The 20551-nt window shown below is 37.9% G+C and overlaps 1 protein-coding gene across 5 annotated transcripts in view; it reads right to left on the bottom strand.

Annotated features, from left to right (window-relative positions):
* The window catches only part of SIPA1L2 (signal induced proliferation associated 1 like 2), a 261788-nt gene that overhangs the window by 150622 nt on the left and 90615 nt on the right, over nucleotides 1-20551 (bottom strand). The gene's annotated exons all lie outside the window — the stretch shown is intronic.

Genomic DNA, 20551 nt, shown 5'->3' on the forward strand with positions numbered 1-20551 from the left:
CAAAGATGGGAACAGGGATACTGGTAAAACCACTGCAATAATCTAGGCATCCAGGTCAAACCTTGAATCCTCCAGCTCTAGTTCACACTGATCGTCCCTAAATGTACTCTGTTATTTGTTCCATTCACTTGGCACAGAATATAGACTGACTTTCTGTGTGTGTGTGTGCAATCGCCACAGGGGATGGGAGGACTGGCCAGTAAATTTAGCTTCCAAAACTTGTTTAGATTCAGTAAAGCATATCCCATAACACAATTCAAAATGATTTGAAATGTTAGGGAACTGGAATTTATAATTTGAAATAGGATTCTGAAACTTGACTGCTATATGAACAAATATACAGAGTAAGATACAAGAAAATGTCAAAATAAAAGTCAGATTTCATGTCCAGGTTAAAAATACTAAGATATAGCAGGACAAGGTACCTATTTTCATTTTAGGAGAAACACTAGCAGGACTTTAGAACTAAAGTCCCCAGAGTAGAAAACAAGAGACACAAGACTGGGGTCAACACAAAACAGGCCTTTTGGGGCTGCAATGCTCTAGTGTGTCTTTAGGTGTGTCCGGGGATGGCCTGTCAGATTTTGATTATGAGATTCCCGAACTGGCAGAAGGAATGGTTCAGGGGTTCCCAAATTCCTATCTGTGAACCAGTGCCAGGCTGGCTGACAGAAGAAAATTAGCTGAGGAGATTGTTAAAAAAACAAATTTCGTAGGTATTGTCCTAGGAATTCTGATTCATTAAATTGGGGGTGCAGTCCTAAGACTGTTTTTAACATGTTCTTCCAGGGTTTCTGGTGCTGATTCATATTTGAGTTCCACGGGGTAAGAAAGTACTTTGGAAGTTATAAAACATTACACAAGCATATGGTATAATTAAAGCATTAGTTCAAAAGCAGTGCTAGTAGCCACCACTACACCACCTTCACTATATCTTCCTTTTAACTACCTTTGTGAAATTCTACAGTTCTGCTCCAGGTGATGGATCCCAGGTGGTCCTGGCAGGTCAACTAAAGAGCTGGGCAGGACAATGATCTCTACAGAAAGCTGAAGCCCACTTACCATGAGCCTGAGGCTGGAGCCAGAGTCTGAAGTGTGTAAGGTAAATAAAAAGACAAGATAACCTTAAGTTAGAGTAGGCATCCTGGGTTCAGTCTAAAAATTTGAGAGGTAACAGGCAAAGATTGGGTTAAATCACACGGGATGAAGCTGGTATGCATATAGATGTTCCAGGTAGGCAGAAAAGCACAAAGGCTAGAGAAAGATGTCACACACTCTCTGATAGACCAATATATAATATTCCTACAACTTCCAGTTGAAGAAGAGAAAACGGAGGCTTGGAGAAAACTAAAAATTGTCTAAATTCACAACTCATTAAGTGGCAGAGCACGAATTCAATAGCAAATCTATCTGGCTGCAACCAAATCTGTACTCTTGCTATCAAATATATAAAAAAAGCACTTAAACACACAGTAGATGCTCAATAAATACTTTAATAAGAAAATAACAGTTATTTTGTAGTGCTTAGTACCAGAGACTATACTCAGTGCTTGTATTTTTTCTTATCCTCCCAAGCAATCTGTGACGGAGTTACTGGTGTTTTGCCATTTTAGGTTTGGAGAACCTGAGGCCCAACTTGCTTACACATGAATAAGTGACAGGGCCTGGACTCAAACTCAGGTCTCCCTGTGCCCAAAGTCCACGGCATGTTACCATTCCACATACCCAAAAAAGGACGGTCCAGACATTCATGGTCTGTCCAAGAGTGATAGAGAGTAAAAGGTCAGAATGAGTGACAGGGAACCACAAATCAGAATGCAGCACAAGAGGAAGTAGATTCAACAACAAACCAGAATGCACCTCGATGCCAAGTGGCTCTTCTGAGCTATAATATCACCATCAGGAGAGACCCTGGTCATCTCAACAAAGCAGAGAGTCTTCTGAATGCTAGGTCTTTGGGAACACTCACTGTAATAACATACATCCAGGTATCCAATGAATCTTCTTCCCCAATACATATATTCCATTTTCTCACAACTTCAAACACTTCACCCTCCATATTTGAACATTATAGAAAAATAAATTGGTTGCACGGAGTATCTGTTAGGCTTTGACAAATGGAATAAATCAGTAGCAACTGGTAGCTTTAACTTGCTATCTAAAATGGCAATTTATACTCATAAATATAATACAGTATGACAGTGCAAAATTACTTCCACTGACAACATCAGGTTTTGATCCCACAGTAATGTACCAGATACAGTGTCCAATCACGAGGCTCTAAGCTATAACTTTTAGGTCCACTAGTCTAAAGGAAGATAAAAGAGAATTTAATAAACGGTTGAAACATCAAGGAGCTAGGTTCCCAGTCTGCCAGATAGAGTATGCTCAAAGCCTGGGAAACATCCACAACATATGTTTTTCTAAAACTGTCATAATTTAAAGTCTCTCTAAACATCTCCTGTTTAATATAATTTTCCCTCATGAATGTTTGGCTTCAGCTCAAATTGAATCAACATTTCCATTATAAATCTCTATTTTCACATTTCCCTAGTTTGATTGTAAAACTTCTTTAGCCTGAAATATGACACATGTAGAAGCTTGAATTTTAATACTCTTCACTGGCAAAATGGTTTTATGACAAAACCAAAATCACAGAGTTTTCTGCAAGCCAAATGTCTACAAATTAGTCTAAACAAAATAAAAAACGGAATTCTGCAGAAAATTCTCCAGTTATAAATCTTCTCCTAGTTTCTCTGAAAAACAAATACTTCAAATAGGTTTTTTATTAAAATTAACTACTATACAACTGAAAAGAATACATTTAATTGTGCATCTTCAATGCAGATACGAACCTGTGTCCAATGCTATTGAATGCCAATCATTAAGTCTGCATTAAACATATATCTCCAAACTGTAATGAATTCTGTACCATAGTATCATTAGATTTCTTTTAGCAAATTACTTTGTCATATGTGCATTATAAAAGCAACAAAATCATTGTTGTTAGTCATTTTTATCAGTTACTGATTTTTACACACACATTAAACAGAAATTTAAGTGAGTCATATTCCACATGAGAGACTTAATATTCCGTCAAAGTTATAAAGTTTGGAATTTCAAGTGACTCGATTCCTTAGAGACATGTTCCTTAAGGCAGAAGAGAATTCGGATCCAATTCTCTGAACCACAGACTCCGACAGTTGAAAGGAAGCACAGCATGTAATAGTGACTTTTAAAATATAATCTTATAAATTATTTTATAATCTTTTTAAATATAAAACTGTAAGCAAGCAGGAAATTGTAAAGTAGCCTTAAAATGTAACCTTCAAAGCTGGAAATGGGCTATAATGGAAGCTCTTATTCTCACAAAGGAGCAATTTGTAAACGTAAAGTCTGAAGCAGTATGTAAATGTAAAGTCTGCACCCAGATAGGAATAAAGCCTTTTCATCTATCTCCCTAAACACCTGGAGACACCTTCCCCAGGTGTCACCTAGTTCTTGAAGAAAACAGAAAATAACAAATTACTTAAGTTCTCCAAATCTGTTACATGTTAACTAAAATGATTAACTCATTTTGTCTCTAATGGGTTTAGCCAATTAAAGAATCACTGGGAGACTGCCCCAAACCTCCCAGATATAGATAAGCCTTTGTCTGTGTTCCAGTTTGCTAATGTTGCCACTATGCAAAATACCAGAAATGGACTGGCTTTTATAAAGGGGGTCTATTTGGTTACAAAGTTACAGCCTTAAGGCCATAAAGTGTCCAAGGTAACGCATCAACAATCAGGTACCTTCATTGGAGGATGGCCAATGGCATCCAGAAAACCTCTGTTAGCTGGGAAGGCACATGGCTGGTGTCTGCTCTGGAGTTCTGGTTTCAAAATGGCTTTCTCCCAGGACCTTCCTCTCTAGGCTGCAGCAGTTCTCCCAAATGTTGTTCTTGGGGGCATTTTGTCCTCTCTTAGCTGCAGCTTCTCTCCAAATATCGCTCTCTGAGGTCCCTCTGTTTGTGAGCTCTTTTTATAGGACTCTTAGTGAACTAATCAAGACCCACCCTGAATGGGTGGGGCCACATTTCCACGGAAACATTCAATCAAGAGGTCACACCCTAATCAAAGGTGTCACACAGTTGGCTGGGTCACATCTCCATGGAAACAATCAGAAGGTTCCAACCTAATCAACACTAATAACATCTGCCCTCACAAGATTACATCAAAGAAAATGGCGTTTGGGGAACATAATACATACAAACCGGCACAGTCTATGTTAATTAAATGATTATCTTGTTGCATGTTAATTAAACGATTATCTCTCTTTTGTCTCCCAACCTGGGTATAAAAGCCAATTGAAGAAACACTTCAGGGAGGCAGATTTGGGAAAACTTCCCTTGTGTTCCTGCCATTGTAAATAAACCATCTTTTCTTCTTCAGCCTGGTTCAGTGTGACTTCTATTGGCCACGCCAAGCAACGAACCCAGATTTGGGATGTGCCCCTTCTACACATGCACATACTCTGGGCAGAACTGTTTTATTACCCAACAACAAAGGGTGCAAAGAGATCTACCTGCTAGTCAGAGTCAAAGATAAATACCACTGTGAAGACCTAAGGAAATGGAACATGGCTGAGATTTGAGAAGGTGGGAACTGGAAAAGAAAGGGAACAAGTTTGTTACCTTCCAAGTTTGTCAAGAAGGCTATTGAAGCCCCAAACCTAAAAATCATGTTACATCATTTCAGCTAGTGCCTGAAATATTTCCCACCTCTGCTGCCAAATCCTTCTTTCCATTGGCAACAAAGCTTTGTCTCAATAACCATGAAGTAGAATATTCTTACCCAAGTCTTAGTATGCAGCTAGTGCTCATATACAAAATATTTTTCAAGAAAACCTGGAGGGAATCTAATTCAACACAGAGGAGTTCACAGATGCTCAAGTCCAAGTTGTCATCAACTCAAAGGGACCAAAAATGGTCATTCTTCCTGCCTCTTCTATCACTGCTTATGAAGAACCACTTTCCTGCTTCAAACGGCATTTGACACCAGCCATGCAAGGCTCAGATACTGAAAGAAAGAGTCAAAACTAAAAGAAATCATACTACAATCTTTAAAGTAAAAGACAATTCACAACACCAAAAACACAATTTGTCAAGCTGTCAAAATCTGCAAACTGGTGAAAAACAGTTGTCCAGAAACAACCAGAATTTGAAGTCTGAAAGTTCCTTCCTTCCTTTTCTCTGCAGTATTCCAATGAATGATTTTGCTTTTATATAAATAAATAAATAAATACATAGCTCTCTTGCCTAAAAAGAACATAAGACCACTGACTGAAAGAAATTGAAGTGGCATAGAATGAAACATCAAAACTCAATTTCCTTGTGTGAGAAATAAGCAAAAAGGAATAAATGCTCACCAGATTGTGGAGAAGGAAAGAATTTATTCACGATCTTCCAAGAAGGGAGGCAGAGTCAGAAACATGGCAGGCGTGCCAAAAAAAGAACATGGTGATAGTTATATCCTACACCTAACACGCAGGTCCCTCCCCTGCTTCCCCATTGGCTGGGTACTCCAGAGAGTACAGCCTATCTGAGAGAGCTAACTAGACCACCTTTGAGATTTTGAATTGTACAACCTATCAAAGAGAGTTAACTAGTTTAAATTTCCCACCGAGAGTTGCCGCCTTTGATTACACCCCACATTCCTTTACATTCCAGTAACCCTGGTTATTTTTCCCATATAAGGAGCTGGCGCTGATTCTAGGCTTACGTCATGGCTCTCTCTGTCTCCTTCCCTTTACCATGGAGACTGTTTAAGCCAGTTCTGCCGCTGAGCCTCCATTTTCCCTACTCCATGTTGCCTTTATGTGAAAGCTCATCTTAACCCTTTCTTACATGTTGTGTCTAAATATTTGGGAAATCTAATGACTTAAGATGCCTGCATTTCAAAGAATGTGTTACAATTTGATGCCAAAATATGATACGATATATGATATATCTTAATTACATTATGTTACTATGGTGGTGGCTAGCAATTTGTAAATATAGAACATCTCTATTTCTTAGAACAAACTCTATTCTGGTTATTAGACTAAAAAATATTCAAATGTATACAAGTATGTATCTAAACTATGCTTTAAAAAGAATAGGAGCAATTAATCTTTTCTTTCCCACATTAAATAATTCTAAAATTTGCAGATCCAAATCATGAAGTAACAACAGATACTTCAAAAGGTAGGAAAATGTAGAAATTTTCTAACTAAAAAATCCCTAAAATTTTAATTTTGTATCCATCATCCTTATTTGAAAGAAGATACGCTATAATGGCTGATAACACAGATAGGCTCTGGAGTCAAATCACAGAAGGAAGAACCATAGCTCCACACTTAGACAAGTAATCTAATTTCTGTGACTCCGTTTCCTCATTTGTAAAATAGTTTCGAGGATTAAATGAGGTGATGCAGTAAAGCTAAAGGACACTGCCTCACATACGCAATGTATTCAACAATTATTATTCATTGTAATTCTTAACCCTACCTACCATAAAATGTTTTACCTCTAAGATATTTTAATCTCATTCATTACTTATTCACTAATTATAAATATGACAGAACAACAAAAATATTCTAAGTATACCTTTTTTTTGGTAATAAATGTCATTAAAGTTATCTGGGACAGATTCCCATAGAACTTCTCTAAGGCTGTCAGTGACCAAATGCTGGTCGTTAACATTTGTTAAATATAAACAACAAAAAAGTTCCAGTAATTTCAAGGATAATAGCAGTGCAAAGCTCAAATACCTCCGTCTTAATATTGGCAAAACCACTGGTCAGGCCCAAGGAGAAGCCAGGAATGTGAGTCTTTGCTGACAAAGGTCAGCACCTGGAAGCTAAGAAACCCTTGACTCAGCAGGACATTCTGTTGAAGGACGTAAAAATGAAAAGGAGCAAGTTATGTTAGGCCCCTAGAGGAAAGTATTGGTGACTCAGTCTTTTCTAACCCTGCTGGAGACTCAGACATCTATGGAGATCTCTCAAATACACTGGCTCTTACTGCCCACACACAGCCTCGAGGCCTAGCAGAGGGCAATGACTCATCAGTAAGGGAAAGGACACTAACAGATTCAGACCTCAAGAACGGTAAATTAGTAAAAGAATGTCTGGTGTCATAAGCCGTATCTGATTCTTTCACAGCGTATCTTTCAGCATGAGAGGACTTACTCTGTGAGGCAACAACTCCCTTTCCAGAACGCCTGTGCAACTTTTCATTAAAGTGTTTTCATCTTTGATACTAGCAGGAATAGCAGGAAGAACCCAGATTGAGGATCTGATCTTGCTGGTTTCAAGCTATCCAGACAAGGAGAATCAGTATAGAGTGGTGCTACCCTTAGAAGCTTTTACTTTAATTTCTACTTTGTACAATTTTGAAATCCTCTATGCTTAGTGTTTTGTTACTATATCTGCCCCCATCCCCCCAAAAAAGGTTGTATGTGTGTATATATACACATATGAGAAGGCAAGAAAAAGTATCTCCATAACTTTATGGCTGTAAGAGGTACCACAGTTGCTGCCTAAAGTTTAAGTAGTAAGCTCAAAATTTCCCCTGACAGAGAGTATTAGACCATTAAGAAAGTGAGAGTGGATGACCTCAGCACTTATATACAAGTGCATGAGTGTGTGTATATATACATTACGTTCATTTTCCCTTTTTTGTTACCTACCCAGACAAACTGACAAAAATTCCAGAGATAAAAGTTTTATTTACCAGTTTTTCAATGCATCCTAAAACTGTTCTGATTGCCAGCAGAGGTATTAGTTGCATAGTTCTAGACCACAGAATAAAAATGCTCCTCTTTCAGCATCTTCTCTATCAAGCATCTTTATGTGCCATCCTTAGTTCACAATCTCCAGTCCACCCCGTTGTTAAAGTATAAACATCACTGTAAGTAAAGCAGGTGAATTCCTCATGCTAATCTCATTCCAAATGAAACCCTTGGGCTAGGGGCTTATCTGGAAATCTTACCTGTATCTATGATTTCTTGGTGATTAGCTTACTCAGGCAAGACCTTGAGGGATGCAAATGAATCTGGACCCTTTCCAGTTCTTTCAACTGTGAAAAGCCTCAAAGTTTTAGACCCACTGAAAGGTCAGACAGGCCAGAATATTCTAAATCATTTAGTTTTACTTCCTCATTTGTATACGAGGTAACTAAGACCAAAAGGAACTTAGTTTCTTCAAAGTCAAACTGAGCCCTAACAGCAACTGAACTTTTAACAAGGGTGGGAGAATACCCTCAATGATATTTTCCCTTCTGCATTCTTTAGGGGGGAATTTTCAGAGTCTATTCTGTACTCTTGCAGAGCAGACCTGGCCCAAACGGGTCATCTGTTAACCCATAACTTTAGAAATTCTGCACAGCATCACTGCCTCTGACTCTGAACTGGGCAGCAAGCACTAAGACTGAGGTTTCTAGAGGCAAAGATCTCATCCCCCTGGCACAAATGTAGTTGAAAAGATTGATGTGGAGCAGTTCTCTCTCACTGCACCCCAATTCACCCTCCCCACCCTCACCCCTACCCCAACATCTCTCTACAAACAGCCACAGCTGCCTGCCTCAGAGCCTGACACTGTTAGAAGCATAACCCGTGTCCACCAGAAGTGGGGTCCATGTGCTCTTCAGAAATCCCCCGGTGACCCTACCAACCCAGAACTGCCTCCTGCAAACTTATTTCTACCAGGTTTTTGTTTTGTTTTTATTACTCTTACTTTTGTGCAGACTGGAAGACCAGAATAAAAATGGGAAGCCTGTGTCTAATGTGTCCTTGCACAACTTTCAATTATAAGAAAGGTGCTTTAACACCCTAACACCAGGATCTGCACTGCATGTTAAATAGTCTCTAGAAAGCCCTGTTTCTCCTTAGCAAGCATTTACTTCTCTGAATTAAAGTTCAAATAAAAAGCACCAATTATGAAAACTAGACAGCAACGAAATGCCACCTTCAAACTGGAGTCTGAATCTTTGAGACAGCCTTTGTTGCAACCAGCCTCTTTCCAAAATCTTCCCTTTATTTGGGTTCATCTTTTCACGTCTTGCTTCTTATGTTACCTATTTATTCCTTTTCAATGAGGGTAGAAAATCTACGTAGTAGAAGGGCAATGAAGTGAGTTGGGAAAACTAAGTAAGAGGACAAAGCTCTTAAGAGGAAGAAGCGAGAAATAGGAGTAGGACAAGCAACTAAGAGGAAAAAAAAAGGAAATGAAAGAAAGAGATGAGAGAACAAGAGGAAGAAACTAGACAATAAGAGAGGAAGAGAGATCCATTTGGTGAAATTGCAGTGGTAAAATTTAAAATTTTTTCAGAACTTTCTTAGTAATAGTCAAAGTCTCCATCAAGCACCTTACTGTAACACTCACAGAGCACCCACTGTGAGTTGGACATTGTAAGAAGTTCTTAAGAGCTTATCTCTGGGGTTGCCACTCGTTAATGATGTATTAGTTTCAATCAGAAAACAGTTCTAGATTCTACCAGATGTATTTAGTAAAAATGCATTTGAAAATAAATAAGACATAAAACCCTAAACAATAAGTTCTATGGGTTTCCTGCCTCCTGAGGCCCGAGTGCCAACAAGGTTTCCTTTAACAAATGAAGAATGAGATAGATAAAATTTTTTTTCTAAAACTCCAAATTTACTAAAACTGAACACATCCTAAATTATTTTGTCAGTTTCTGCATCTATGAGTTAAGGCAAATAACTCAATCTTTTGGTTATTAATAAAAGTGCTCAGTTAAACTTGGACTTCACCCTTCATCAACTTTAGCTGTTTATTTAACACTTTTTGTTGACATTTAAACAAAAAGGATGAAAATCATGCTTGTGACATAGAATTAACACTTTCAGAAATGCAGTTCTCAGTACACCCTCCCAAACAAAGCTGTCTGTAGGAGCATTCTTCATAAAAGCAGAGCACAACTGTAAAACCTGGGAGGCAAGGACTGGCTTCAAACTAAAACTTCAGGAAATAATGTTAATTCTTCAATTGAGCTATAAATCTCAGTGTGTTATTTTAAAAATACTTTATCCAAACTCTTAACAGTAGAGAAAAAATAATCTTATTTCTTTTTTGTGCCAGATTAATCTGATGTATAAAACTGTTCTCCGAGGATTTAGCATTTATAGGTAATGATATAATAAAGTTATCAGTAAGTTAAATATAAATAGCAATGCACTGCATTGCTTCCACCCCCCTATAAAACCTTGGGAAAATCTCTCTAGGCTCTGTAGTAATTTCCCTACTGCTTATGAAAAGGCAAATTTCATTTTATGGTTTGTTATCCTCAATAAAAGTATTTCAAAGATAACCTAACATTAAAATAGAGATACTGAAGTTATCTAATCCAATCCCTTGCCTACATGCAGAGCTGTATCTATACCATGCTTAAAAACATGGGTATTTCATCTATCAGAAATTATTCATTTCCAGTAGGTCTAATCACATAATGATTTGTTGTAAGCAAAGTGTATCTTTAAAGAAATTCTCTCATATATGGTGTATAACTACTTTTAGAACTATAAAGTTCTAAATGTATCTACTCTAATCTTAGATGTCAATGCCAACACGACCTTCATAACGCACATCTGATCATGTTTATTCCCTCAAAACCTTCAACAAACCTCAGAAGTTCAATAAAACTCAAAAACCTTCAATAGTTTCCCTCTGCCACAGAATAAAATGCAAATTTCTCTGTATAGCAATCAAGGCCCTCCCCAACTTGATTCTAACCTACCTCATTTCCCAGTGTCCAAGAGGTCAGGGACTAAGTTAAAGAAACTTATGTCAAAACCTCCAAAAAGAATGATGGCAAAAGAAAATTATAGATACTTAATAAAGATCTTTATAAGTTGTTCTAACAAGTCAGATATAGATGCACAATTGCTAGCCAACATTTTAGAAAGTACATTATTTACAGACTGAAAATAGTTCTTCTTTCTTTTCTCCTTCTGGTGCCATTAATGTGGACACAAAAATCAACAACCATATTGTTATTACACTGAAAAATTTAACTATTTGGAATACTCAAATAAAAAAAAAATGAAAAAGCCATTTTCATCTTCCAGCAGATCAGGAGTCCAGTTTAAATCTTGAGGGCTAAAGGAAGCTAGAGCCATTTAGATATATAAATTATAGCAAACTGATAAGACTGAAAGGTCATTTGGCACTTCCCAGGCTATTTTCAGTCACCTGGATATACAGTATAACCTTACTTTTGGAAATAAAGATGTCCTTTTCTCCTCACTTGTCTACTCCCCTCCAAAATGAGGGGGGGGGGGAATCTAAAAGGCCACTATTATTGTACGAGATTTCCACCCTCACTGGCATAACATTTTTTATCTATTTTTACAAAAGGGTTTTTATGGCCTACTCCTCCTTAGTCAGAATCAATATACTTTATGGAACCATCCATTTCTTTTTGTAAAAGATTTCAGAGGAAGATTGCCCAACAGGGCAGTCAATGGCATTTAAAGTCAACACATAGTCCCAAACAACAGAGTACTTGGCTGTGTGAGGAGATGCCAAACGTAATCACAGTGCTAATTTTTCTATATGGGAAAACTGAACACAACCCCACAAAAATTACACAAAGTAGTGTATTAATGAACACAGTTCATTCATAAATTCACTCATTTACTGAATGTCTGTCTTCTCTATTTCAGAAACTGCGTGAGACACTGGAGATTCTGGAAGACCAAAACTCAGTTCCTGAAAACAGCAGATAATCTAGTATAGGACAGAGACTTGCAAACATTTGAAACATGTTGATTGTAGATGTTATGAAAGAGATAACTGCATAGTGCTATGGAAGAATTAGTAAGAGAATAGCTACTGTCAGGGGTGGGGCTGGTCAGGAAGGTTTCTCAGAAGGGATGAAACCTAAGTTGGATCCTAATGGAGGAGGAGGAAGTTTATCAGGAGGAGAGAGAAAAGGCATTCCAGATAGAAGCAGCAACTGACAAAATTAAAGTATGAGAGAGCACAGGGAAATAGGGGGTGTGGGGTGGCCACAACCCAGAGAACCAGGGTTCTCAAGAGAGAGAAGCAAATGAGGATGGGAGAAAGATAGTTTAGGAATCCACATGTCATGTTGATGCTTTGAACTTTTATAGGCAATGGGCAGTCAAATGAAAACTGTCAATCAAGGAAATAGTAAAACTGGACACTTCCTAAAATAAGGCTGTCTCTAGCAGTGTTTCAATCAGGGCTCTAACAGAACAACAGAACCAGAAGGATGTGTGTATATGTATACGTGTATATGGAGGTATATGGAGAGAGAGACTGGTTTATCGCAAAAAAATTGTCTTACACAATTGTACTCTCCAAGTCCCTGGAGAAGTAGGAGGTGTGCATTGGCTAAGAGAGACAACGGCAAGTACTGAAGGCTCGGAACGAGAAAAAAAAACAGTCTGCAATCATAATATCTGAGGAAGCAGATGAAAAGAGAATAAGAAATCAGTTTAGGCAAGAAAGGTTTTCTGGACTTGAGGTTTTTTTTGTTTGTTTTTTTGAGAGCAGGGGTTGACAGTAATTAGAAGGCAAGGGCCTTTGGGAGTTTGCTTACATAAGGATCTATGGGTCATGGTATCAGGTAGTATGTTCTCTCACTCTTTCCAAACAACTATGCAAGTAGAATTTCAACAAATGCGAAATTGTTTTCCAAATCAACTTATTTTCAAGGTAAAGCTTTAAAGAAGTCAATGAACATTCATGGTACAATTAGAGATGCAAAGTACTGTATATATGCTACCATTTTTAAAAACGAAAAAAGAGAATATAGGCAAGTATCTGCCTATATATGTATAACATCTCTGGAAGGATACACAAGAAACCAGTAATATTGGATGCTCTAAGGAAGAGAAGTGGATGGCGGGGCAAAGGGTGGGGAGAAAAACTTTCACTGAATATGCTTTTAGACCATGAAGATATATTTCCTCAAAATAATAACAATAATAAGATTTTAAACAAACCAATAAATAAATAATAAAACAAATTCTTGCCACCCCCATCCCATGGGGGCAAGAAAAAACAACAAAGAAAACAGACTTTTATATGCAGGACACAGAGCTGGAATAAATAACAGACAGACCAGTATCGCCAGGTAAGCAGAAGGCTAGTTTCCCTATCATATCTACATGGCCACAAGATATGGGATCACAACTCTAATAAAGATGAAAAGCCCATTCTTGGCAAGGTGGTCACTGCCTGACAATCCTAGCCAAGCATGTTTCTAGAACCCTAATTTTCATGGTTTTCAAATGTGTTCTGAGGATCATTTGGTGGGTGGAGAGGGCAGAGGAGGGAGGAGATGGCAGAGCAGAGAGAGAAAAAATACAAATTTTGAAAATTACCAATTTCGGAAGTAGTGCCAACATGACCACCATCCCATGTTATTCACAGATATTTTCTCTAAGGCCTTCCACAGTGTTTAATAAAGAATTTCCATTGATAAGTGATGAACCAAAACAAAGTTATCGAACTCAGAACAAAATTACTTTCCAAATTCCTCAGTCTTCATGCAGTTTTCTCCAAAATAATAAATATTTGAGAAAAGATCCCTAATGTGCAGAGCCATGACTAATTGTGAATGTTGTAACAAAAGTATAAACAACTCGGGTCACAGTGGCTGATTTCACATCTGTGCTGTGCAGAGCTAACCTCCTGATACAGAACCGTCTCAGACTCTGAGTCTGAAATACTACCGGCTATCCCAAACTATGATTCCCATACTTCTTGAACGCTACTCCCAGGAGTAAGCAGAAAGCCAATTTTCTAGAAGTAATTAAATAATCGACTTTTTACATACAAGCTTTTCTACAGAGTAATTACTTGAGCAATAGGAAGATAAATATTAGTATGAACATTACTATGATAATCAAGAATATGCTGAAGGCAGAGTCTAAATCTCCACGGATCCTAATGGATTCTGTAAGCTACAGATTCAAGAATTGTATGGTTTTCTCCTGTAGCTCTGGGGCTGCCTTGTCAGTGAGGCTCACAAGATTAAGGCTTAGTTTGATAAGCAAACACAGCTGAAGAGCTACCTGTCCTCCCCAGCGAACATTCTCAGGTAACACAAACATCCCCATTCACCAGCCAATTTGCTTCCTACTTCCACATACCCTCTTCTCAATTCATAATTAGTGTGAAATCCAGAATATTTTTTGTTGTTTACCTTCCCACAGTATTAAAACTCATGGAAGACAAAACATTTGTTTTATAACCATAAACAATGATATGTTCAACAAATATACCTCATTCATTTATTATTTCAACAAACATTTATTACGCACCTACTCTAAGGCAGGTGGTAAGCTCCGGACTAGAAGTGTATCCAAAGAGTGTGACCCAAGACAAGACTCCCACAGTCCGGTAAGAATATAAATGTCTACAATGCAATATGACCCAAGTTCACTCAGAGTAAGCAGTGACTGTCTGGGGTGGATGAGGAATACACCACAGAGGGGATGGCATTTCACCCAAGTCCTGAGGGGTTAGTAGATGTCACCCAGACCAGAGAAGAAAGGGCATTTATTCCAAGCAGAGGAAGCAGCATGTGCAAAGGCAAGAAAGTAAAGAGAGAGCATGACAGGGGGACTGATAAAGGAAATTTGTGGTAGATGGGGTAAAAGGGTGAGGAAAAGTTGGGGCTGGTTGTGGAAAGACACGTCTACCAGATCAAGGAGTCTGAACCTCTAGGAAACACAAGGTGGCCAGTAGATGGCCAAAGCTACAAATGACAGAATTTGAAAAAGCTTTAATACAACAGACCAGCTTCAAGACAGAATATGGGACCTGAAACTATCAAACTACAACCCAGAACCCATGAATCTCGAAGACAGTTGTATAAAAATGTAGCTTATGAGGGGTGACAATGGGATTGGGAAAGCCATAAGGACCACACTCCACTTTGTCTAGTTTATGGATGGATGAGTAGAAAAATAGGGGAAGGAAACAAGCAAACAAACATACAAAGGTACCCAGTGTTCTTTTTTTACTTCAATTGCTCTTTTTCACTCTAATTATTATTCTTGTTATTTTTGTGTGTGTGCTAATGAAGGTGTCAGGGATTGATTTAGGTGATGAATGTACAACTATGTAATGGTACTGTAAACAATCGAAAGTACGATTTGTTTTGTATGACTGCGTGGTATGTGAATATATCTCAATAAAATGAAGATAAAAAAAAAAAAAAAAGACAGAATATGGGGAAACAGGAGAAACTTCTCTTGAGATGATTGGTATGCCAAATAGGACATGGGACCGTGATAATGCTGGGCCTGCACTGCCAACACCCACCGCTTCCCACAAGCTGGAGGTCCCTCCCCTACAGGGAGCTTCGGCCATAATGTCAACGCCATGCCTACTCACCCCAGGACCCAATTTCCAGGCTGCCTCTCACACATCCATTTCTCTTCCTTTCAGCTGACAGAGCCTTTTCCCCTCTCAGCCCCCTTTCTTTCTCTTAAGGCTATACTGCTTATCTATATATTCCTCCTCTTTTACTGCCCACACCATTAACCTGTTTCTCCCTCTTAATGGCTTTTTCTAATCATTACCAAAAGAAAAGAACTGAAAGCAAAATTCTCACAGTTGTGGAAAATATATGCCGAGTTAAAGCTGACCACATTAGAATGTAAGCAGTTGGTAGATTACTGTGAACTATATAAGAAGTCAGGTTTTATGCTTAGAGTTAGAAATACTTAAAAATATATGCTAGGTGGTTAAAACAGGCATATTAGTGGTGTTGACAAGATAATTTTACATTATCTAGGAAATTTACTTAAATGGGACACTTCTTTCCCTAATTAATTACAAATAGATGAGATATGCTATTTGACTAAAATTCAGAGGTGAGGGGTGTTGAGGGAGGGGTTTGAGTCATAGAGGAGGACTAAACTGACAATCTGCTGATCCAACTTATATTTCAAGTTCTGACATACAAAATAATAGTTAGTATTATTTCTCTTCTTGATCATTTTTATTTTGCTTCTGTATGTCCCTAATTTACTCTACCACCATTGCCTTAAATTATAAATAACTATGTGGGAGGATCTCTCTCTCAAACATTCTGAAGTCCAGCCACACAAAGGCAAGGGGACTCTTAACAAATTCATTTTCATGATGATAATTGTAATAGTAATTTTCTTTTACATTCTTACGTCAAAACGGAGAAGAGCTGTTCAAATGTCTAAAAGGCATTATACTCTTACCCACCTATAAGATGGAGTTTAGGATTTTTCTCAATTACAGCTGCCTACTGCCACTTTGGATTCTTATTTTGTTGTTGTTGCATGAAATACTTATTAATAATGCCATCTCACCAGTTTACCAAATGGCATCTTGCTGTATTCAAAGGAGTGTTCATTACTTAAAAGACCATCTGTCTAAGAGCTTAACAGACGGTTTAAATAATCACGATCTGGTGAGGAATGTATGGTCGCATTATTTCAAGTCAAATATTTACATTTCTCAGTATGAACGTTCTTATTCAGTCTCCTGCCACAAGTCAAACTTAATTACTATGCCATTTTTCTTTGTTCTTTTTCATCTACATTTTCAAACCAATATAGAAATTTCAATACAAGTACAGCTTTAACTTAAGCAAACAGGATTGCCAATCACACAGGGGTCTGTGCAGCCACATTCATTTATGTATGAAATAGTCCTGACAGCAGCAGTATTTCAACCAGAAAAGCAGTTAAATAGCATTACACAAATCAGAAAAACATTTGGAAAACCAGCTGATTCTGCCTTTTGAAGCATTAAGAATTACAGCTGCTGCTGCTACAATGAAAACTAGTTCTAAGAGTGTGATTCTCAACACATATGGGAATCAGGTAAAGGGAAAACAACTATGTCTCCTTTACAAAAGCACCTGATACCACGACTGCTTTCATAATACAAACCACAGAATCTAAGGCTGGACAAACTGTCCTTCATCGGGGGTAGTTAAATAGCAAGAAAACTCTAGGGGTGTGTGGGTTGCAATAGAAACACTAAAAAACACTTTTCAAAATGTTATTTAAGGTATTCAAGAATATTTTAAATGAAGGGAAAGGAGCAAAATGTAAGAGGTACTACTAAATTAAAACAATTCCCTATGTATTGGTTTAAAGCAGTGAGTTTATGTGAAGAACAATTAAAAACAGTGGATTAGGAGGAAAGAAACAGGCAAAGACAGTGAGTGAAAACAGCAAGGACTCTGGAGAGAAACAAGCCTGAATGAGAATCCTCTTTCCACCACGGATTAGCTCTGTAGCCTTGGACAAACATGCATTTTTGAACCTGCTTCCTCATCTACAAAGGGACAATAAAATATATGGTAGGATTAGCAGGAAGATTAAATGAGATAATACAATGCATGTTTTGGGATGTAATAGGCACTCCAAAAAAAAACCACAAAAAACACTGCTGTATTCCCTTCTCCTGTGCTCCCCTGAAATAAGTTCCGTTTTTATAATGGGACCCAGAAACAAGTCATTCTGCATCTATAAGATAAAAGAGTTAGACTTGAAGCACTACATATTTTAAAGTTCCTTACAATGTTAACATCTAATGATTCTAAGGAACATGCATGACCAGTTATGTTTACTGCTCCTAGCTGGACACAGTAGGGGCTGGGGGGAGTGAGGGTAGGGGAGCAACAAGCTAACTGCCCTTGGAATGCTTACAGTGAAGAGGAGCTCTGTGAATTTCAAAAGTAAATAAAAATGAAAAGCAATACAGCAAAACTAACAAATAAGTAGTACTCACAGAAAGAGCTTTGGAAATTTAGAGAAGGATTACAAGGTCCCATGGGAGAGGTTGAGATATGTGTGTGTATCAAGAAGGAGAAATTTCTCTTGATGTGATTTGTATGCCAAAGGGGACATGGGATCTTGTTAATGCTGGGCCTGCACTGACTGGAAAGACTAGTTGTTTAACTGAAGTGTTGTACCTTAAAGGCCAGACTAAGGAGTTTTAACCTTATCTTGAAAAACAGGTTTTAAGGTGGAGAGGCGTTACCCCTCTATGCATCTATTTAATGTTTTCTTCTCCTTATAAAGTATGTCTAAATCTCTTTCACTATCAAACTGATTTTAAAAAGTCAATTCTTCCTATAATTTGTGACTATTATAAATTTAGACGCATATTTGTATTCACCATGGAGCTGAAGCCATCAGTAAGTGACCAATAAAAATTTTCTGATTAAGAACAGATAATACATCAACAAAATCAAAATTCTAGTAATCCATGCTCATTCTTTCATTCAAGCATTAATGACGCATCTACTAATTTTCAAGGTCCTTGATAGGTGATGAAAAATAAATAAGGCATAAACCCTAACTTTAGGAACCTTACAGTCTACCCCAGGAGGACAGATTAACATAAACAACATTGGTTCCAACTTCATCTCTAAGAAAGTATTTTTACCAACAGAATAACTATTAAGGACCAAAACGGATACATTTGGTTTTATATTTCTATTTTGTTCTCTTGTGTGTCCCTCTGAAAGATAAATGTTCACAAGGGAATTATTTAAATGCAATCATCAGGGGAAACCAGAAAAGGAAAAAGGGAAAAAAATCTGTTAGATAACAGTGCCTCAATGGTTGGACTGTCTGAAACTGCAAAAATAGGGGGAAAACCTCTATGTGGGACCTGACTCCCAGGGGTGTTAATCTCCCTGGCAACGCAGGATATGACTCCCAGGGATGAATCTGGACCCAGCATCGTGGGATTGAGAACATCTTCTTTACCAAAAGGGGGATGCAAAATGAGACGAAATACTTTCAGTGGCTGAGAGATTTCAAATGGAGTCGAGAGGTCACTCTGGTGGACATTCCTATGCACTATATAGACAACATCTCTTAGGTTTTAATGTATTGGAATAGCTAGAAGTAAATACCTGAAACTACCAAACTCCAACCCAGTAGTCTAGACTCCTGAAGACAATTGTATAATAATGTAGATTACAAGGGGTAACAGTGTGATTGTGAAGACCTTGTGGATCACACTCCCTTTGTCTAGTGTGTGGATGGATGGGTAGAAAAGTGGGGACAAAAACCAAATGAAAAATAGGGTGGGATGGGGGGGATGGTTTGGGTGATCTCTTTTTATTTTTATTTTTTATTCTTATTCTGATTCTTTCTGATGTAAGGAGAATGTTCAGAAATAGATTGTGGTGATGAACGCGTAACTATATGATCGTACTGTGAACAGCTGATTGTATACCATGGATGATTGTATGGTATGTGAATATATTTCAATAAAACTGAATTAAAAAAAAAATCACTACTGTGGGGAGTTAATGCTTAATTGGGACAGAGTTTCTATTGGGAGTGATGGAAAAGTTTTGGTAATGGATGGTGGTGATGGCAGCACAACATTGTAAATGTAATTAATAACACTGAAATGTATACTTGAAAGTGGTTAAAACAGGAGACTTCATGTTGAATACATGTTACCACAATGAAAAAAAAACACCCATAGAACTTTACAACAAAGAGTGAACCCTAATATAAACTATGGACTTCAGTTAATAATGTAATTATAATAATATTAGTTCATCAATTGTAACAAATGTACCACATGAATACAAAATGTTAATAATAGGGAAAACTGGGGAAAGGGAGGTGTATAGACACTCTGTACCTTCTGTATGATTTTTCTGTAAACCTACAACTATTCTAAAAAATAAATTAAAAAAAATAGGGGGAAGAGAAAGGAAACAAAATAAAGTTTCAGTGGCTAAGAGATCTCAAATTGAGTTGAGAGGTCACTCTGGTGGGCATTCTTATGCACTATATAGATATTCCTTTTTAGTTTTTAGTGCATTGGAATAGCTAGAAGGAAATATCTGAAACTGTTGAACCATGTGTGATGGTTGGGTTCATGTGTCAACTTGGCCAGGTGGCCCAGCTGTCTGGTCAAGCGGGCACTGGCCTGACGATTGCTGTGAGGATATTTGAGGCTGGTTAATAAACCAATGGGCTGGTTTGTTGGATCATCAGTGAATTGACTGCAGCTGACTGATGACTCATCAAGGGGCAGTGCTTCCACAATGAGAGAATGCAATTGGCTGGATTTGGTCCGGGTGATCAGTTGGAGGCTTATAAGCCAGATGGTTAGAGAACCTTCACTTCTTCTTCGGCTGTTCAGTGAAACATTTCCTGGGGAGCTCGTCGAAGTTGCCGGTTCATTTCCTGAGGAGTTCGTCAAAGTTGTCGGTTCGTTTCCCGAGGAGTTCGTCGGACGTCTTCCTTGGAGTTGACAGTTTGTTGACGGCTCTGCAGAATCTGGACTCGTGTGTGCCCGCAGTTGCGTGAGTCACTTTTACAATTTGATAATCAGAGACATCTCTCATTGATTCTGTTTCCAAGGAGAACCCTAACTAATATAACTTGGTACTGGAAGTGGTTCTTGAGAAATGGAATCTTAAAATGGGCTTTTACAATTTGTTTTCTACTCTGATTAGATTCAGAGGCACTAATGACTCTATTTCCAATAATCAAGAGGGCACTGA

Source organism: Choloepus didactylus, chromosome 2 (assembly GCF_015220235.1).
Source record: "Choloepus didactylus isolate mChoDid1 chromosome 2, mChoDid1.pri, whole genome shotgun sequence".
NCBI lineage: Eukaryota > Metazoa > Chordata > Mammalia > Pilosa > Megalonychidae > Choloepus > Choloepus didactylus.